At 35.9% G+C, this 14,037-nt stretch overlaps 1 protein-coding gene across 6 annotated transcripts in view; it reads right to left on the bottom strand.

Annotated features, from left to right (window-relative positions):
• Nucleotides 1–14,037, bottom strand: part of KDM4C (lysine demethylase 4C) — a 260,274-nt gene that overhangs the window by 153,312 nt on the left and 92,925 nt on the right. The window lies entirely within an intron of this gene.

The raw sequence follows: 14,037 nt of genomic DNA, 5'->3' as shown, positions 1-14,037 counted from the left end.
CTCAGCACTCACCAGACCACACTGAAATACTGTGTCCAGTTCCCTCCCTTTCTGAAAAATGCAGATAAAAAGAAGTAAGTTCAGCAGAGGTTCATCAAGGCAGTCAGGGAAAAAAGCATGAGGAGGCTGAGTGAGATTCATTTATTTAGGCTAGAGAATGGTAGAGGTGTTTTCAGGGGGAAGCAACAGCAGCCTCCCTGTACCTGAGAAGTTACCAAGAGAACAGAGCCAGAGTGGTAGATCACAGGAAGGTGAGAGACAGTGGACATTAACTCAAACACAAGAGGTGCAGGCTCGAGCTATGGAGAAATCTTTTTCGCTGTGAGGACAGCCTGGCAGTGGAGCCAAGGTCTGAATTATTCTACGATTCTATGAAACATAAAAAAGTAGTTGACAACTCCATCTACAAATCTTTGCATGCCAAGCTTATACCAGTGCCTGAAAGCAATAAACATACATAGAAAAGAATAACTTCTACAAGGTTTAAAAGCCAGTAAATTTTCCCCGTCAGTGATTATGGATGGTGAATTTTAAAACTTGAGTTATGATATGTGTTTAATTTTAAAAATGCCACTAGTTAGCAAGAGAAGACAACTGAAAGAGATTGGTTGTATTCAGAGGTAAAATACAAGAATGATTAACAAATCCATAAAGAGTTTCACATTCTTCTGGGAAGGATAAGTAGGAAATACTTTTCTGATATTACCGATGAAGTGTCAAATCACAAAAAATAAAAAATAAAATAATAATAAAAAAAAAAAACTAAGATAGCTCAGCAGGCCTAGTTAAAACACTTCACTTGACCTCTGAGCAACAGAATTAAGGATTTCTTCTGAACTAATTTAAAACCTATCAGTGCTGAACATAAGGAAATTTCAGCTGCTTAACTGTACTCATTATGATCCATTTGAGTGAAGTTACAGTAAACTAGAATGCAAAGACATACGATATCTTCTGCTGTATGGAATACATTTATTGTTACATCTTTATTTTTTATATAAAATAGTAATGCAATTAAAATTTGCTCACATTTTTATGAGTATTTATTCTGATTCATCACATTCAAATCTTTAGTTGGACGCTATAATCAGGTTGCATTTTGATAAAGTAGTTTTCCCTGATGTATTTAAGCTTTCTTATTTGTTGTTAGACTTCATGACTACTTAGAGCAATGTAGCCCCTTGCTACCTAAAGACTAATGGGTTTTTTAAGAAAAAACAGACTGTCTGAACAAAGGAGCTATCATTAATAGCATCCACATCCAGATACAAAGTTCCATGAAGGGGTGAATAATTCCATGATTCAATATGTGCAACTTCTGGTAGGGTTATATTCCTGCTCTCAGGGACATCTACATGACTCGTGGCAGCTGGTGACTGGCTGTATGACATGCTGTACTTCTGACCCACCTCAGCAGTGAGGCAGCAGCGTGTTGGCAGAGATGGAACAACAGATGCCCTTTTTTCACTCACTGTCCAGGCAGAAGCTACACAAATACACTAGGTCTGTAAGTAGGAAGAAACAATTTAGGGTAAGACAATGCAACTGAGGCTGGGGGAAAGAGAATGTAATACAATGGGATTTAGCAAAAAGACACAATACAAAACTTGCATACCTCTCCATACTATGCTGGGGTAAAGATGCCCCAAAATGACCCAGCTACCAGTAGAAAGCTTGCCCAGACCTCTAGGCAACTTGCAGTCCTCTGTGATAGTCAAACTAGCCTGAGTAAATTTATTCATGCATAGGACTTCTATCAGCACACCTGAACTGAAGCATTACCATTTTAACCACTGCTACAGATGCATACCAAGAACAATGGGAATGTTTTGAATGTATTCTGTAGCCCTGTGAGGGTGACACCAGGCCCAAAGAGCCATTTGTTGCAATCGGTTGCACTTATCTTTGTCTCCAGCTTCACAAAGTTTGTTAAATGGGTTTTTCGAGAATAAACACTATCATAAATCAGACTCCTCACACCTAACAATTCATTGTGTATTTTTAAAAAGCACGGGGTCTGAATCTGGGCATCTCTTATGTATAATCAGCGATGTTTTACATGGAAAACCCATGGAAATCCCAGACTCCCTTAAACAATGTTTAGCAGCAAAATATACAGAAAAATGAGATTAAACATTTTTCTTGTGGCACTAGTGACTTCAGTAACAACAATTTCATGCACAGCATTTATGAGTCTTTTTCAATGCACTGCGATTTTGAAAGCCAAACCAGACAGACTTGGAGAAGAGAGTAATAATTAGAAAGCATACAAGGAAACAAAATTATAGATAGAGAGATAGGCATAGATATATTTTATTGTTCCTTCCCTCACCACTGAATCTGAGGACAGCTCACTTGGAAACAATTTATAAAAGGTGTTGCCTAAGATTGCAATTAATACCAAAACACTGTTTTCATAAAAAAGATTTTTTAACAACATAAACCAGAAGATTTTATGTGGTTATATAGGAAGAAGAAGGCACAATAGCGCCTTATGTTACCATGGCTGTATTAGCTTTCATGAACAAGCGCCGGTTAAAAAAAAAAAAAAAAGTGTGTGTGTGTGGGGCGGGGGGGGAGAGGGGGAAGAGGAGGGAGCCACTAGTTAGAAACGAACACAGCTATCCACAGTTACAACAAAACAAGTACTCTTATTTCTCAGACATGCTAAAATTACAGAAAGACACTATCACTTAAATAAGTACACATGTGCTACCACAGGCTATGATTAACTTTCATTTTGCAGTTTGACGTGTACTACAAGCCAGTTTTGGTCAAATTTAATGCACTCCACACCTCAAACCTCACTACAGACAAGTCAGTCCATAAAGCAACACCATTTTTTTCCCCACAGAATATACTGTACCTTAATAATCAGCTATAGTATAGTATCCAGAGAATTTCAGTTATACAGCATTTGTCCCTATGGACAGAATGGCATATCTTGAATCCCCAGCATAATAAGACCCAAAGCCAAAAGCTACATAGTTGTAATACATCATTTTTCAATGTAAATGTGACTGAGACATTTAAGAAAAGACAGATTCCAAAATGAAATATAGCGGGAAGATTAGCAAAGCCACTAGGATTCAAATACCAGTGAATTCTCCAAGGGTTCAAGCTTATCTGAGTCTCAGCAGCAGCATAATACAGCATAAGTCCAAGTCACAGATGCAGAGAATCTGAAGCACTACAGCAACTAGATATATACCACTAAATAAATCATCATCATGAAAATGTAATTTCTTAACAGCAATTACTAGATTATGAACCTCTGTTTTAAGATTAAAAGTAGAATAAAAGCAGAAACTGAACACTGTCTAAATAGTATAAAATACTGCATTGGGTACCCATGGCAAAGTGTTGGTAGGGGGGACCTGCAGAGGCAGCCTCTGTGGACACAGCCCATTCCAGCCAGCTCCAGAGGACCCTTGGCAGGACACAGCAGAGCCCAGCAGCCAAGACAGTGATGCCTCTGCAGAAACATACTTTGTAAAGGGCAAAAACACCAGACGGTCAGTGGAAGAGGGAACGAAAAATACAGTAAGAATCAGGAGAGAGAACACCAAGGTCAGAGAATGAGGGAAGGAAGTGCTCCATGGCAGAGCAGCCATTATTTCCTACAGCCCCTGGGAAGTCCATGCTGAAGCAGTTGGAAGTCTCCTGAAAGAACTGCAGCCTGTGGGGAGATCCCACACTGCAGCAGTGGAAAAGTGAGAGAAGGAAGGAGTGGCAGAGAGAAAAGCCCTAGAGATTGACCATGCACCCCTATCCCCACTCCTTGCACCTCAGGGAAGCAAAGGTTAGAAGAGTTGGGATTGAAAAGTGAAGTTGAGGCTCGAAAAAGGGGGGAAGAAAGGTGTTGTTTTAATGTTAGTTTCTCATTACCCAAATCTATTTTAATTGGCAATAAATTAAATTACTTTTCCACAAGTTGAGTCTGTTTTGCCCACAACAGTAGTTGGTAAGTGCTGTCCCTCAGGAGTGGGAGTGAGTGAGCAGGCATTTGTCTGTTAGCCAAGACTAACCCATGGGTAGGTTGAGAACAGGGAAATAAATTATACAAGGACAAAGGGACTGTAGTGTTTCCCCTTGCACATAATAATATTGTGAGGACGTTATTTTACTTGGGGAAAAAAAAAATATATTTGTAAGCGTGGCAGATACAGTGTTAAGTTTCTTAGTAAGACCCATAATCTTACAACTCCCAAGAAACTGGAAAAACTTTCCAAGTTTGTAGTTTTCCATTTATTCTGCAAAAGGCAAAATAGGGTTTTTTGGGGGTTTGTTTCAAAAACACACTGACCTATTGCTCACGTGATGTATATTATTATATGATACTACTTTTAATGAAGACAAAATGTGCCATGCACAATCCTACATTCCACTGGTAAAATGTAAAGTCTGTTTGGTAAAACTCGTAAAGTCTGTACACAGCTGACTCAAGGCAAAAACATTTATCCTGAATAAATCTCAGCTTTAATCCATAAATGAAATGTTCTGTGATATGGTCAGATTAATATTGCTATGAAATTTAGTTATTTGCACTATTTGTGTTTTTAACACTGTTCCATTATGAAATGCTTTGGTCCTTTATTTTATTGCTTTCTCATTTGGTTATTCAGATTCTTTCCTTTAAATTTTTAAAATATCTACATCTTAAATGGACTCGCCTTTTTTATGCTTAAGAGGCAATCTGAGTGGGTTCCAACTGTACTTGTCCACAACTACAATCACACATCCTAAAAAGCTACAATATTAAGGTTTGTTTGCTTTTCATTTCCATAAAATCAGTAGTTTTCTGGTGATCATTCAATTTGTGATAATTCTACAAGCTTTCCTCTCCCAAGAGGTGGCTTTTTTACCAGGCAAAGCACAGGGCTTTTGCAGCTTCTCACTTCAAAGAATGTTTTTTAAAAAAAAAAAAAAAAAAAAAAAAAAATCAACAAAACTATATTCTTCTTCTTAACCTTAATAGACAACTTGTTCAGCAGAACTCATCTCACACCTTTTTTGAGAGGCACTGCTTCACTTAACTCTTCAACTATCTCCTTATCCAATTAAGCACTGTTGACAAGAGCATTGCTGAAAGCAATGAAAGAAGCTGTATCCAATCCTCCTTGGCAAACATAACATAGGCCACAGAAGATTATCTCTAGGCTTTGAAAAGCTATGCAGGAAACCCATGCTATTTTTACACCAACATTTTATTAAACAAGTTTACTATTTTTATTACCCACCAGAAGATGCAATGATGTAAGCAGTGACAAAGGCAAACTTCCACTGTACAAACTTTGCTCATAGCAGATTCAGAAAGCAAAAAGGCAAAGTCGCCAAGAGCTTTTAGCACCTTGTGTGTGCTGTAGCTCTCACTGCTCCTGCCAGCTGTATAGCTGAACCAGTGATAACACTGGTTGGAAATTTTAGAATAAACATGCTAGCATAGACAAGACTCCAAAGGGAAAATATGAAATGAGCTTTTGGCAAAACAGTAAGTTCAATAAAAAAAGAAAACCTAGTAGGCTGGATGTACCATGAAGAGCAGGAATAGTTTTGTAGTCATATCAATGAGGAAACTCCCGAATGCATTAGGTAGGGCACTATGCTCCTCAGCAACTGTGTGCCAGGAAGCTTTCACACACGTGTTTCCAAAGCATTATAAATAAAAAGTGCCAAAGTCATTGTCCTCCCTCCTCTAAAAGGTGTGAGCTGAAGAATATCAGATGTATGCAGTTACTGTTCCTGATAATCATCACTGTTTTAAGATAGAGGAGCAACAAAACAGACCCACTTGGTATTGGGAAAAATAGTTTGATTAATAATCTTTGCCAACAGTAATGTGCCTAATAAAATGTATGCAACAAGTGGGTAGCCTTTTAGCACCTACCAACCATACCTTGCAATAAGCCTCCTGAACCATATTGGGAAATAATATCATTTTATACTTTGTAATTCATATATGGAACATTTCACTCATTTTAGTCTGGGTGAGCAAGTTCCATCAGTCCAAACAGTTTTTTGTACATTTGGGCATGATAAACAGAAACAGATGGGAATCCACTTTCTATCTACTATGTAAAAAAAAAAAAAAAAAAAAAAAAAAACATATATACATTTCTTAAAACACAGTAAATAAAGTTTTTAATCAATGTAGACATTTGCTGTGCACCAGTCTCTCAAGAATCAGGGTTAGAAAATGTGCTATGACACCTTCTTTTCACAGACCAATTTGTTTGGTCTTTCCACAACAATGGAAGCCAAGCTTGATTCTCAGCAAGTGTTCAACAGTCTTAAAGACCATAAAAGTCTAAGCATGGAAGAAAGAACTTGCATACACAACCAATCACATTTTGTAAAGGACACACAGAAGTACTGTTAGAAACTGGAACATAACACTGAGAAATACCTGAAAAAAGGCTTTAACAAGTATGTCAGAGGTAACACACATAGAGAAACACAGGAATATTTATATTAGTGAATGAGATGTGGAAAAATGCCTTAATATAGAGAAACTAGACTAAAATCTGTTTGTTTCTGAAAAGCATCCTAACACATAAACATACCCAGATATATATCTGTGACAATACTACCAAAACTGTTTGTTGATGACAAACAAGTTAATATCTCTCTAATCCCTCATAATACCTAAACAAAATAGTTTGAGGCGTATGTATTCCATGGCATTTCACAAAAGAATCATAAAAGTCATGGAATAACAGACTTTAGACTAAATGTAAATTCTTATATTGAGTATAGTCACCATAAACTATGTTTGCTGCCAGTGACAGACTTGTCAGTATCGTCAGTGGAGTTTAGTATACAACTCATATCTTGCTTAAAGTCATGCCTAAGGTCTATTGCTAAAGAAAGTGCAATCTGCAAATGCCTATTTCTCTCTGTTGATGTTACATGAACCTGTGGTGACTAGCTCAGCTGTACAGACCAAGGATGGTTAAAATCAGTCCTGCTATACTACAGCATTAATTAAAATAGTAACAAAACAGTCCTAAACCACCAAAAAAACAAAAAAGAAAACCAGCCACCCCCACTCCCCCCCCAAAAAAAAAAAAAAAAAAGAAACCAAAAGAAAACAGAAAAACAGATGGAGATCATAAAATGAAATTTGAATCAGAAATCTAACTTGAAACACAGATTTAAGGGAAAGAACGAGAAACCTGAGGATTTCTCACAAGTTGAATCTTAGATATGCTTTTGTCATATGAGGGCATAGAATGAACAAAATTAGAAAAGTAAAACACAGGAGATGGAAAGATGGTAAAGTTGCCTTGTACCAACAAGATATTAGTGGAAGTGATAAACAAGGTTCAACTCGATCCAAGTATTCTGGATTTTCTCACTATTCAGAGTTAACTTATTAACTATTGTATGTGTTGATGAATACCATTAAAATCAACACTGTACACTTACAATACTATTTTGATTGTCAGAATTGAGGGAGGAGGCACAAATTTGGAGCAACAAATTTTTTTATTAAAATGCCGTTCCCTATTATCTCTTCAACTCCATACACCAATACACTTCATTTTTTTAAACAACTAAGATACCAAAGTGAATTTTTTAAAATGGTTTAATAAATACATAAATCTATTTGCAGCCAAAGGGTAGAATTAAAACTGTAGAATAATGGATGGATTGAATAAGCATTGCAAACATTCCTTTTGGTACTGAAAGGAAAGAATTGTATTAATCCATTGATAAGGTAAGAGCAGAGACTAATCCAGTCTGCAATATTTTAATTAGAACATTTTCAGCATAAGTAAAGAAATAATTTATATTGCCCATATTCAGTATTACTTAATAAGCAAAAACTATGAAATAAACAGAGAAGTGAAGGTCATCAAATTAGGCTGGCAAACTCCAATTTTCTTCTTTCAGTGAAAAATAGGGTTTTAATATACTTCATAATAAATATGCATTTGCTCCTCAAAACTTGCTGAGTTGAAGAGAAAGGACTGAAACCACAGCTTGAGCTACTTAACAAAGGAAAGTTGTGAAAGCTTTTTTAAACTTACATAGAATTTAAAGATGCCAATTAATCCTCTTCACTAAAAGAACAGAAGGCTGTTCTCTGGCACTACAAAAAATGGGGCATATTCAACCCTTTCATAACTGCATTTCTTAACTTTTCTGGTACTCCAGTTTAAATCAGGCCTGAGTTTGATACAGTCTATCTAGCTGCTCTTCACTAATTCAAAAAGGCTATCTTCTGCAACTTGTCCTCCTTAAAATGGGAACAGATACAGTTAGGCTTGAGATTTTTCCTTCTGTGTTTAACTCAGTTTTAGCTCATTTCTTGTATCCTACAATGTATATCCTTCCCTCTTTGTAATTTATATATAAGTGTAGCTGGCAATGTTTTGTTTCATCTCATGTGACATAATTTACCCAAGCTGGTTAAGATTATGTAACAGAAGAATGTTAATCACACAATTTGCAATTTCATCAAGCTTTTCTGCCAAAAAGGAGAACCCTGATATATAATCATTGGGAGATCTTGAGTTTTAGTATCTAAGAGAAAACAGTATATGAATTCAAACAAAATAAATTTGAAATTGTTAAAATAAAATGCAGAAATAATAGAATCTGATAAATCTCCTATGAATTAAGGGAACTGTCTTAGAGACACCTCATATAGAATTAAGGAGTTTTACAAGCTTTGGCACCTGGTTAGTCTATAACATAGTTTTCCAAAACCACAACTTCCTACAAACATCATACAGAAATTTTGCAACTTACACAGGTCTTTGAAAACTGCTGCAACATTCAGGTCACAAGGGGGAGAACAAAAAAAGAATGAAGGGAAGGGAAAGCTGAGTGGTAGTCCAAGTGGTGTGAATACTAAAAACCTTTACTTGCTATCAACATCACGAATTTCTCATGTAGAACTTTCAGCAAAAGTACATGCATATATATATATATATGCACAGGTTTTCCAAATTCCACACACCTTCCTGGTTCCATAGCTTTTAATTTCTTGGAAAGAAATTTTTGAAGAACAAACAAATCCAGCACTATTTACCCTCTACCAGATCACACATAGACAGAATGTGTTTTGTTGTTATTTGCATCTGCTTCAGTAAAGGTGTCACACAGAAGAGGCTTGCACACAGAAGTAGTAAACATATTGCAGTTGGGTAACTTCAGATTCTGTTTATTCTACATTGAGAAATACTTGTCAGTGCTGTGCTAGGTACTACACAAGGTCTCCAAAATACCTACTAATGGATATTTCATCATCAGATTGCCTTCCAGTAAGAAAATGTTTTTCTAAAAGGTAAGGTAAATTTTCTTTCATGCAATTGCAGTATACCTTCTCTTATGTCATTTTGCCTGGAGACAGAAAACAAAGGAATAACATTCTCCTTAAAAGAACATCTTGAAAGGTTTGAGATATCATGCCTCAGTCTTCTCCTTTTCAGACTAATTAAACCAAATTATTTCATTAATTGTCTAGTTCTTACTGCCTACTACTGCTTTCTACTACTCACTCTTTTTCATATTAATACCTATTGATGTGTTCTAGAGAAACTGAAAAGAGTTCTCCAAAGTGAGGCTTCATCAGCTTCTGGTGAAGTAGCAACTCCCATGTTTTCCATAATAACACTGTTGTTAATGTAAGATGTTAGGAATTCAACAGAAAGGTGAAAATTTTTGTTAATCAAAAATTAACAATATGGGCAACTAGAGAAGAATTTGTGGTAAGCCCTAAATTCTCTTTTAAAAATGTGATTTGTTTAATACCAGCTGTGTGCAGTAAACACAAAAATCAGTGTATTTTAGAAAATGTCAGATAACAACAAACTTTCAATGGCATATTGTCATGATAAAGTAGCTGCTGTTGTAAAAATATTGAGTCTAAGCTTGCAATAGCAAATAGACATATTTTGTTTATACACAAAACTATTTCCCTTATTTTTCTCAATTTTCTTACTAGCTCAAAAGTACACCAAGTGCTACCCAGTTTAGAATATTTTCTTCACTTAAAAAAAAAAGCGTGCTGATGACAATACCATTGTTTGAACACAACACAAAAAAATTATCAAATACTCTACTGAAATAGCTAACCTTCCCATCACAAAGGATCCTTGTGAACATTTCTTTGAGAAACTCACAATCTGTGAGTGCTCAAACACTAGGGAACTCCCATTCATTTGTCCCAGAAAATTCTGTTCCATTTTCCTCACTATTTTATCTTGGCAGCCAATGACAAAGTCTCACCAGTATCTCCACTACTGCGCTCTTAACAGTTGAAGCTATTGTAGCAACTATAGTAGGGAGTCTGTTGCAGACACTCTCCTTCATCTAATCTCCAAAACCAGCAGCTCATGCCAATAGCACACTAGTTCCTGCAATACCAAAAGCTGGCAACGTACCTCCAACTCACCTCCTGTCAGAAAAGAGAAAAATTAGTTCTTAACGTAATGCCTAAACCCACCTTCTTCACTTATGACCCCACTGTAGGAAGGAGATCGCCTAATTCTAGAACAGAAATACTAAGCAAATATGTCATTTTGGGGAACAATGGTCCAGCTACGGCTACAAAAAACACAATGCCTTCAGATACCACATAATGGCATTAGACCTGCATTTCATCTGTAACGCAACAAGGCAAGAAGCCCCACTACTAATAAATGTGAAGGGATACTTGGTACATCCTAATTTAAAATCTTTTCTTTGCAAGCAAAAGAATATTCTTCTAGCAGAGTTACTTTCTGTAAATGTATATTTAGGCATGTTTTGCTTAAAATGAAGCCTACTTTATCTTCTAAATAGAAATTTGTCTCCATTATAATTTTGCTTACAAATCCCATAAATTCCTGTGTCCTTAGAATAAAGCTGATGCAAGATTATGTGGTATTCTGTCCAGTAAGATGAAGAAGGCCTATTCTTTGCATACTATAACATTAAACAGTTAAGCTGGAAATATAATCAGATGATCATGAAATTTTATGGAGGTAAATATAAACTAGTACTAATGCAATGGCCCAGATTCTACTCTGTGTTTGAAAATTCTTAGGAAATCAGATTAAGTGGCTTCCAGTTATCACTATCTCTCACACATTTCCCCATCTCTAGTTGGAGGCCAGCTGTAGAATACTAAAAAATACTGTACCCTTTCACACTGGATTTCTTGTTGTTACAACACAGCTTCAAAGAGCTGTTCACTGATAGGAACCTCCAAAATGGAAAGTCTCTTGTCCCTTACCACACCTCTCTTACTGAGGGTGAAACACAGGATCACCAGTCTACTGCAGTGGCTCATATCATCCAAGGATTTTATGTACAAAATTTTCAACTGGTGAAGTCTCCCAGGCTTCCTTCTAACATGGGAAAGTAGGAAGAAACACATGAGTTTCAGGATATGATCCATGATCTTTATTTTAATAATGGATACATCAAAAATGTGGATATAGTATTACAACACCAGATTTTATCAACTTTTCCATCTAAAAACAGATAATTTGTGGAAAAAATAAAAATAATTTTCAAAACTAAGGAAAACAAAGCTTGGGAAAAGTTACTACAATGTTATAGTTTTATCTACAGAAAAGTTCTGAGAAGGAAAATCAAAACTGGTTAGAGAGAACTTAATAATATATATTTTCTGCAGCTTTCCTTGTTGCATCATCCAAAACTCTTAAGAAGCTCCATTGTCTATCATCAATATATATTATAACCTCTAAAGGTAAATATTCAGAATTGACTGCAGCAGCCTATCAGCTTAAGGATACCGCTAACACTGAAACATCAGCTATTCCTGGTGCTACACAAGCCTATGGGATCTGGCAGAAATGTAGACACTGTAATGTTCACTCAGTAGAGGCGAAAAAAAACTAATTCAGAACATCTAGGTATGAATCACAACACTACTCAGAACTATTCACATTTAATAATTTTACTTTTAAATATATAACATTTTAACTACTGTTTTTAAATAACTGTATGAACAAGTCCAAGATATTAAACACCTTCCAAGATGAAGTTCAGCTTCAATGACTAGTTTAAATTACTTTCAAAGTAGTTTAGTTTTAGTAGCTTATAAAGCAGCTTGTGAAAGCTTAAAGACGACCATTTGATTTTCAGAAACATCCAACAGTGATGTATAAGACTGTTAGAGAAAGAACATTAAAATGTAATTAGTGTTTGATCCTGCTAAATTCTCAGCAACTCCAGAAGGTGCTGAATGCCTCCATGCTCCTTTTCAGTCTCCTGGTGCACTGGCACGTCTGAGCTTAGACTGTGTTCATACAGACACATAAATCTCCAAAGACTGCTTCCCCAAGACCCATGTATTTTCACAAGTTCTGCGTGAACACTGACAAAAGTATGTTTTGAAATAACAACATAAAGACAGCAAAGTCTTAGTATTTCATTAGATTATCTGATGCACAGAAAACAGTCTAGGTTTCCAGCTTTTTTTGGGGTGGGGTGGGGGAAGGATGTTTCTCTCTACTTGGCTTTAAATAAGCCTGTCATTAGCAATGACATCATAAAAACTAATACATAAATACTGGCAGGATCCAATATAAAAGATCCTGTTTGATTGTCTTCCCTCAAATATTTAAATGCCTCCCTTATAAAATAAAAGCTACATAAACAAATGCAGTAGAAAACAAAACAAAACATATCCTTCCCATTTATATACCAGAAAGCAATAAAACAAAAAATCTCTTCTTAATGCACTGTGTGTGCATAGTAACATTTCTGTCATTAATTATTGCCACATGGCACTGAACTTCTCTTTGGATTATAAACATGTGATTACATTTTCTTTAATCGTTTTCTTCAACAGTTAAAAGCACGTTTTTTAAGAGTACTTGAAGACATTTAAAAGAATGTTACAGCAATACTTTAGAATGGTGACAAAAGTAAGATTGCCTGGAAGCCACTTTAAAGACTGTCTGACAAAAACAAATAAACCACATTCATAGTCAATAGAAAATATACCACTTTATTATCCACAAACTATAACTAGCGCTACTACTAGCATTTTAAACTGAACTACAACATTCAAAAAATGATTAAATAGGTTAAAGATTGTTTGGCAGTATGTAGTAACAGATCTGAGTTTAAGGAAGCATCCTACACTGCTAATCAGAAAAGCTCAAAAAACCCCAAAACCCTAGATAAGGCTTTGTTTTGTAGTGCTGACCTTATCACTGCTACTATGATTTAGAGTGCTGAACTACAAAAGATGTAAGCACACTTACTCCTCAAAGATAACATAGTCTTTAAGACTGAAGTTAATTTATATGAGTCTAATTTCTACACAGGAAAAATGCTTTATCAATACAGATGCAAGTTCCAAACACAGTTGCACCACTGTACCTTACATTAATATAATAACAAAATCCATACACAAAAGACAAAAATCTGCAGTTAAAGGCAAGCTTTAAAATCTCATGTTCTGAATATATAAAAATTCAGAGAATAAATATTGCCCCCCACATATATTATGTCAATATCTTGATAGAAAGAATCCACTATAATCCCTACTTTAAAGAAACTGCCACAAGAGAAAAATCTTCAAAAGTTTTAACATGGTACGTGCTCTGTACTGTGAGTCACTCCTTCCCCTTCTAAGAGAAGAAACTAAATATGAACTCTGGAACCAAGAAGAATTTTCCATGGGGCTCTGACGTCCAGGAAAGACACTGAAGTTACCTGGAATGACAGAAAGGACTTCTACAACCTCCGAATTCAAGACAGCAGCATGGGGAATGCTGACAGAGTAAGGGCAAGACATCCACGCACCTACATGTGCATGGGTATTCATCTTCTTCCCAATGGCCATAGTAGGGGATGCCATCCCAATGCATTTTCTACAACATAATCAGATTCTCTTGTATGCTTGTAACAGCTTATACTCATGAAGTATGTATCATCCTCCTCTTGACACGACACATGCTGTTGAAGTCAAAGTACAATGCATGCTTTAACTTCATCTTCCAGCCTTTCACACATTGTGTTAAAATTAAAAATTTCCAATAGCAAAAAGGAGAACAAAGGGACAGC

This window comes from Tyto alba, unplaced genomic scaffold, assembly GCF_018691265.1.
Source record: "Tyto alba isolate M040663 unplaced genomic scaffold, T.alba_DEE_v4.0 Super-Scaffold_42, whole genome shotgun sequence".
Classification (NCBI taxonomy): Eukaryota; Metazoa; Chordata; class Aves; order Strigiformes; family Tytonidae; genus Tyto; species Tyto alba.
Note: the sequence above shows the minus strand (reverse complement) of the source record. Positions and strands in the feature narration are given on the sequence as shown.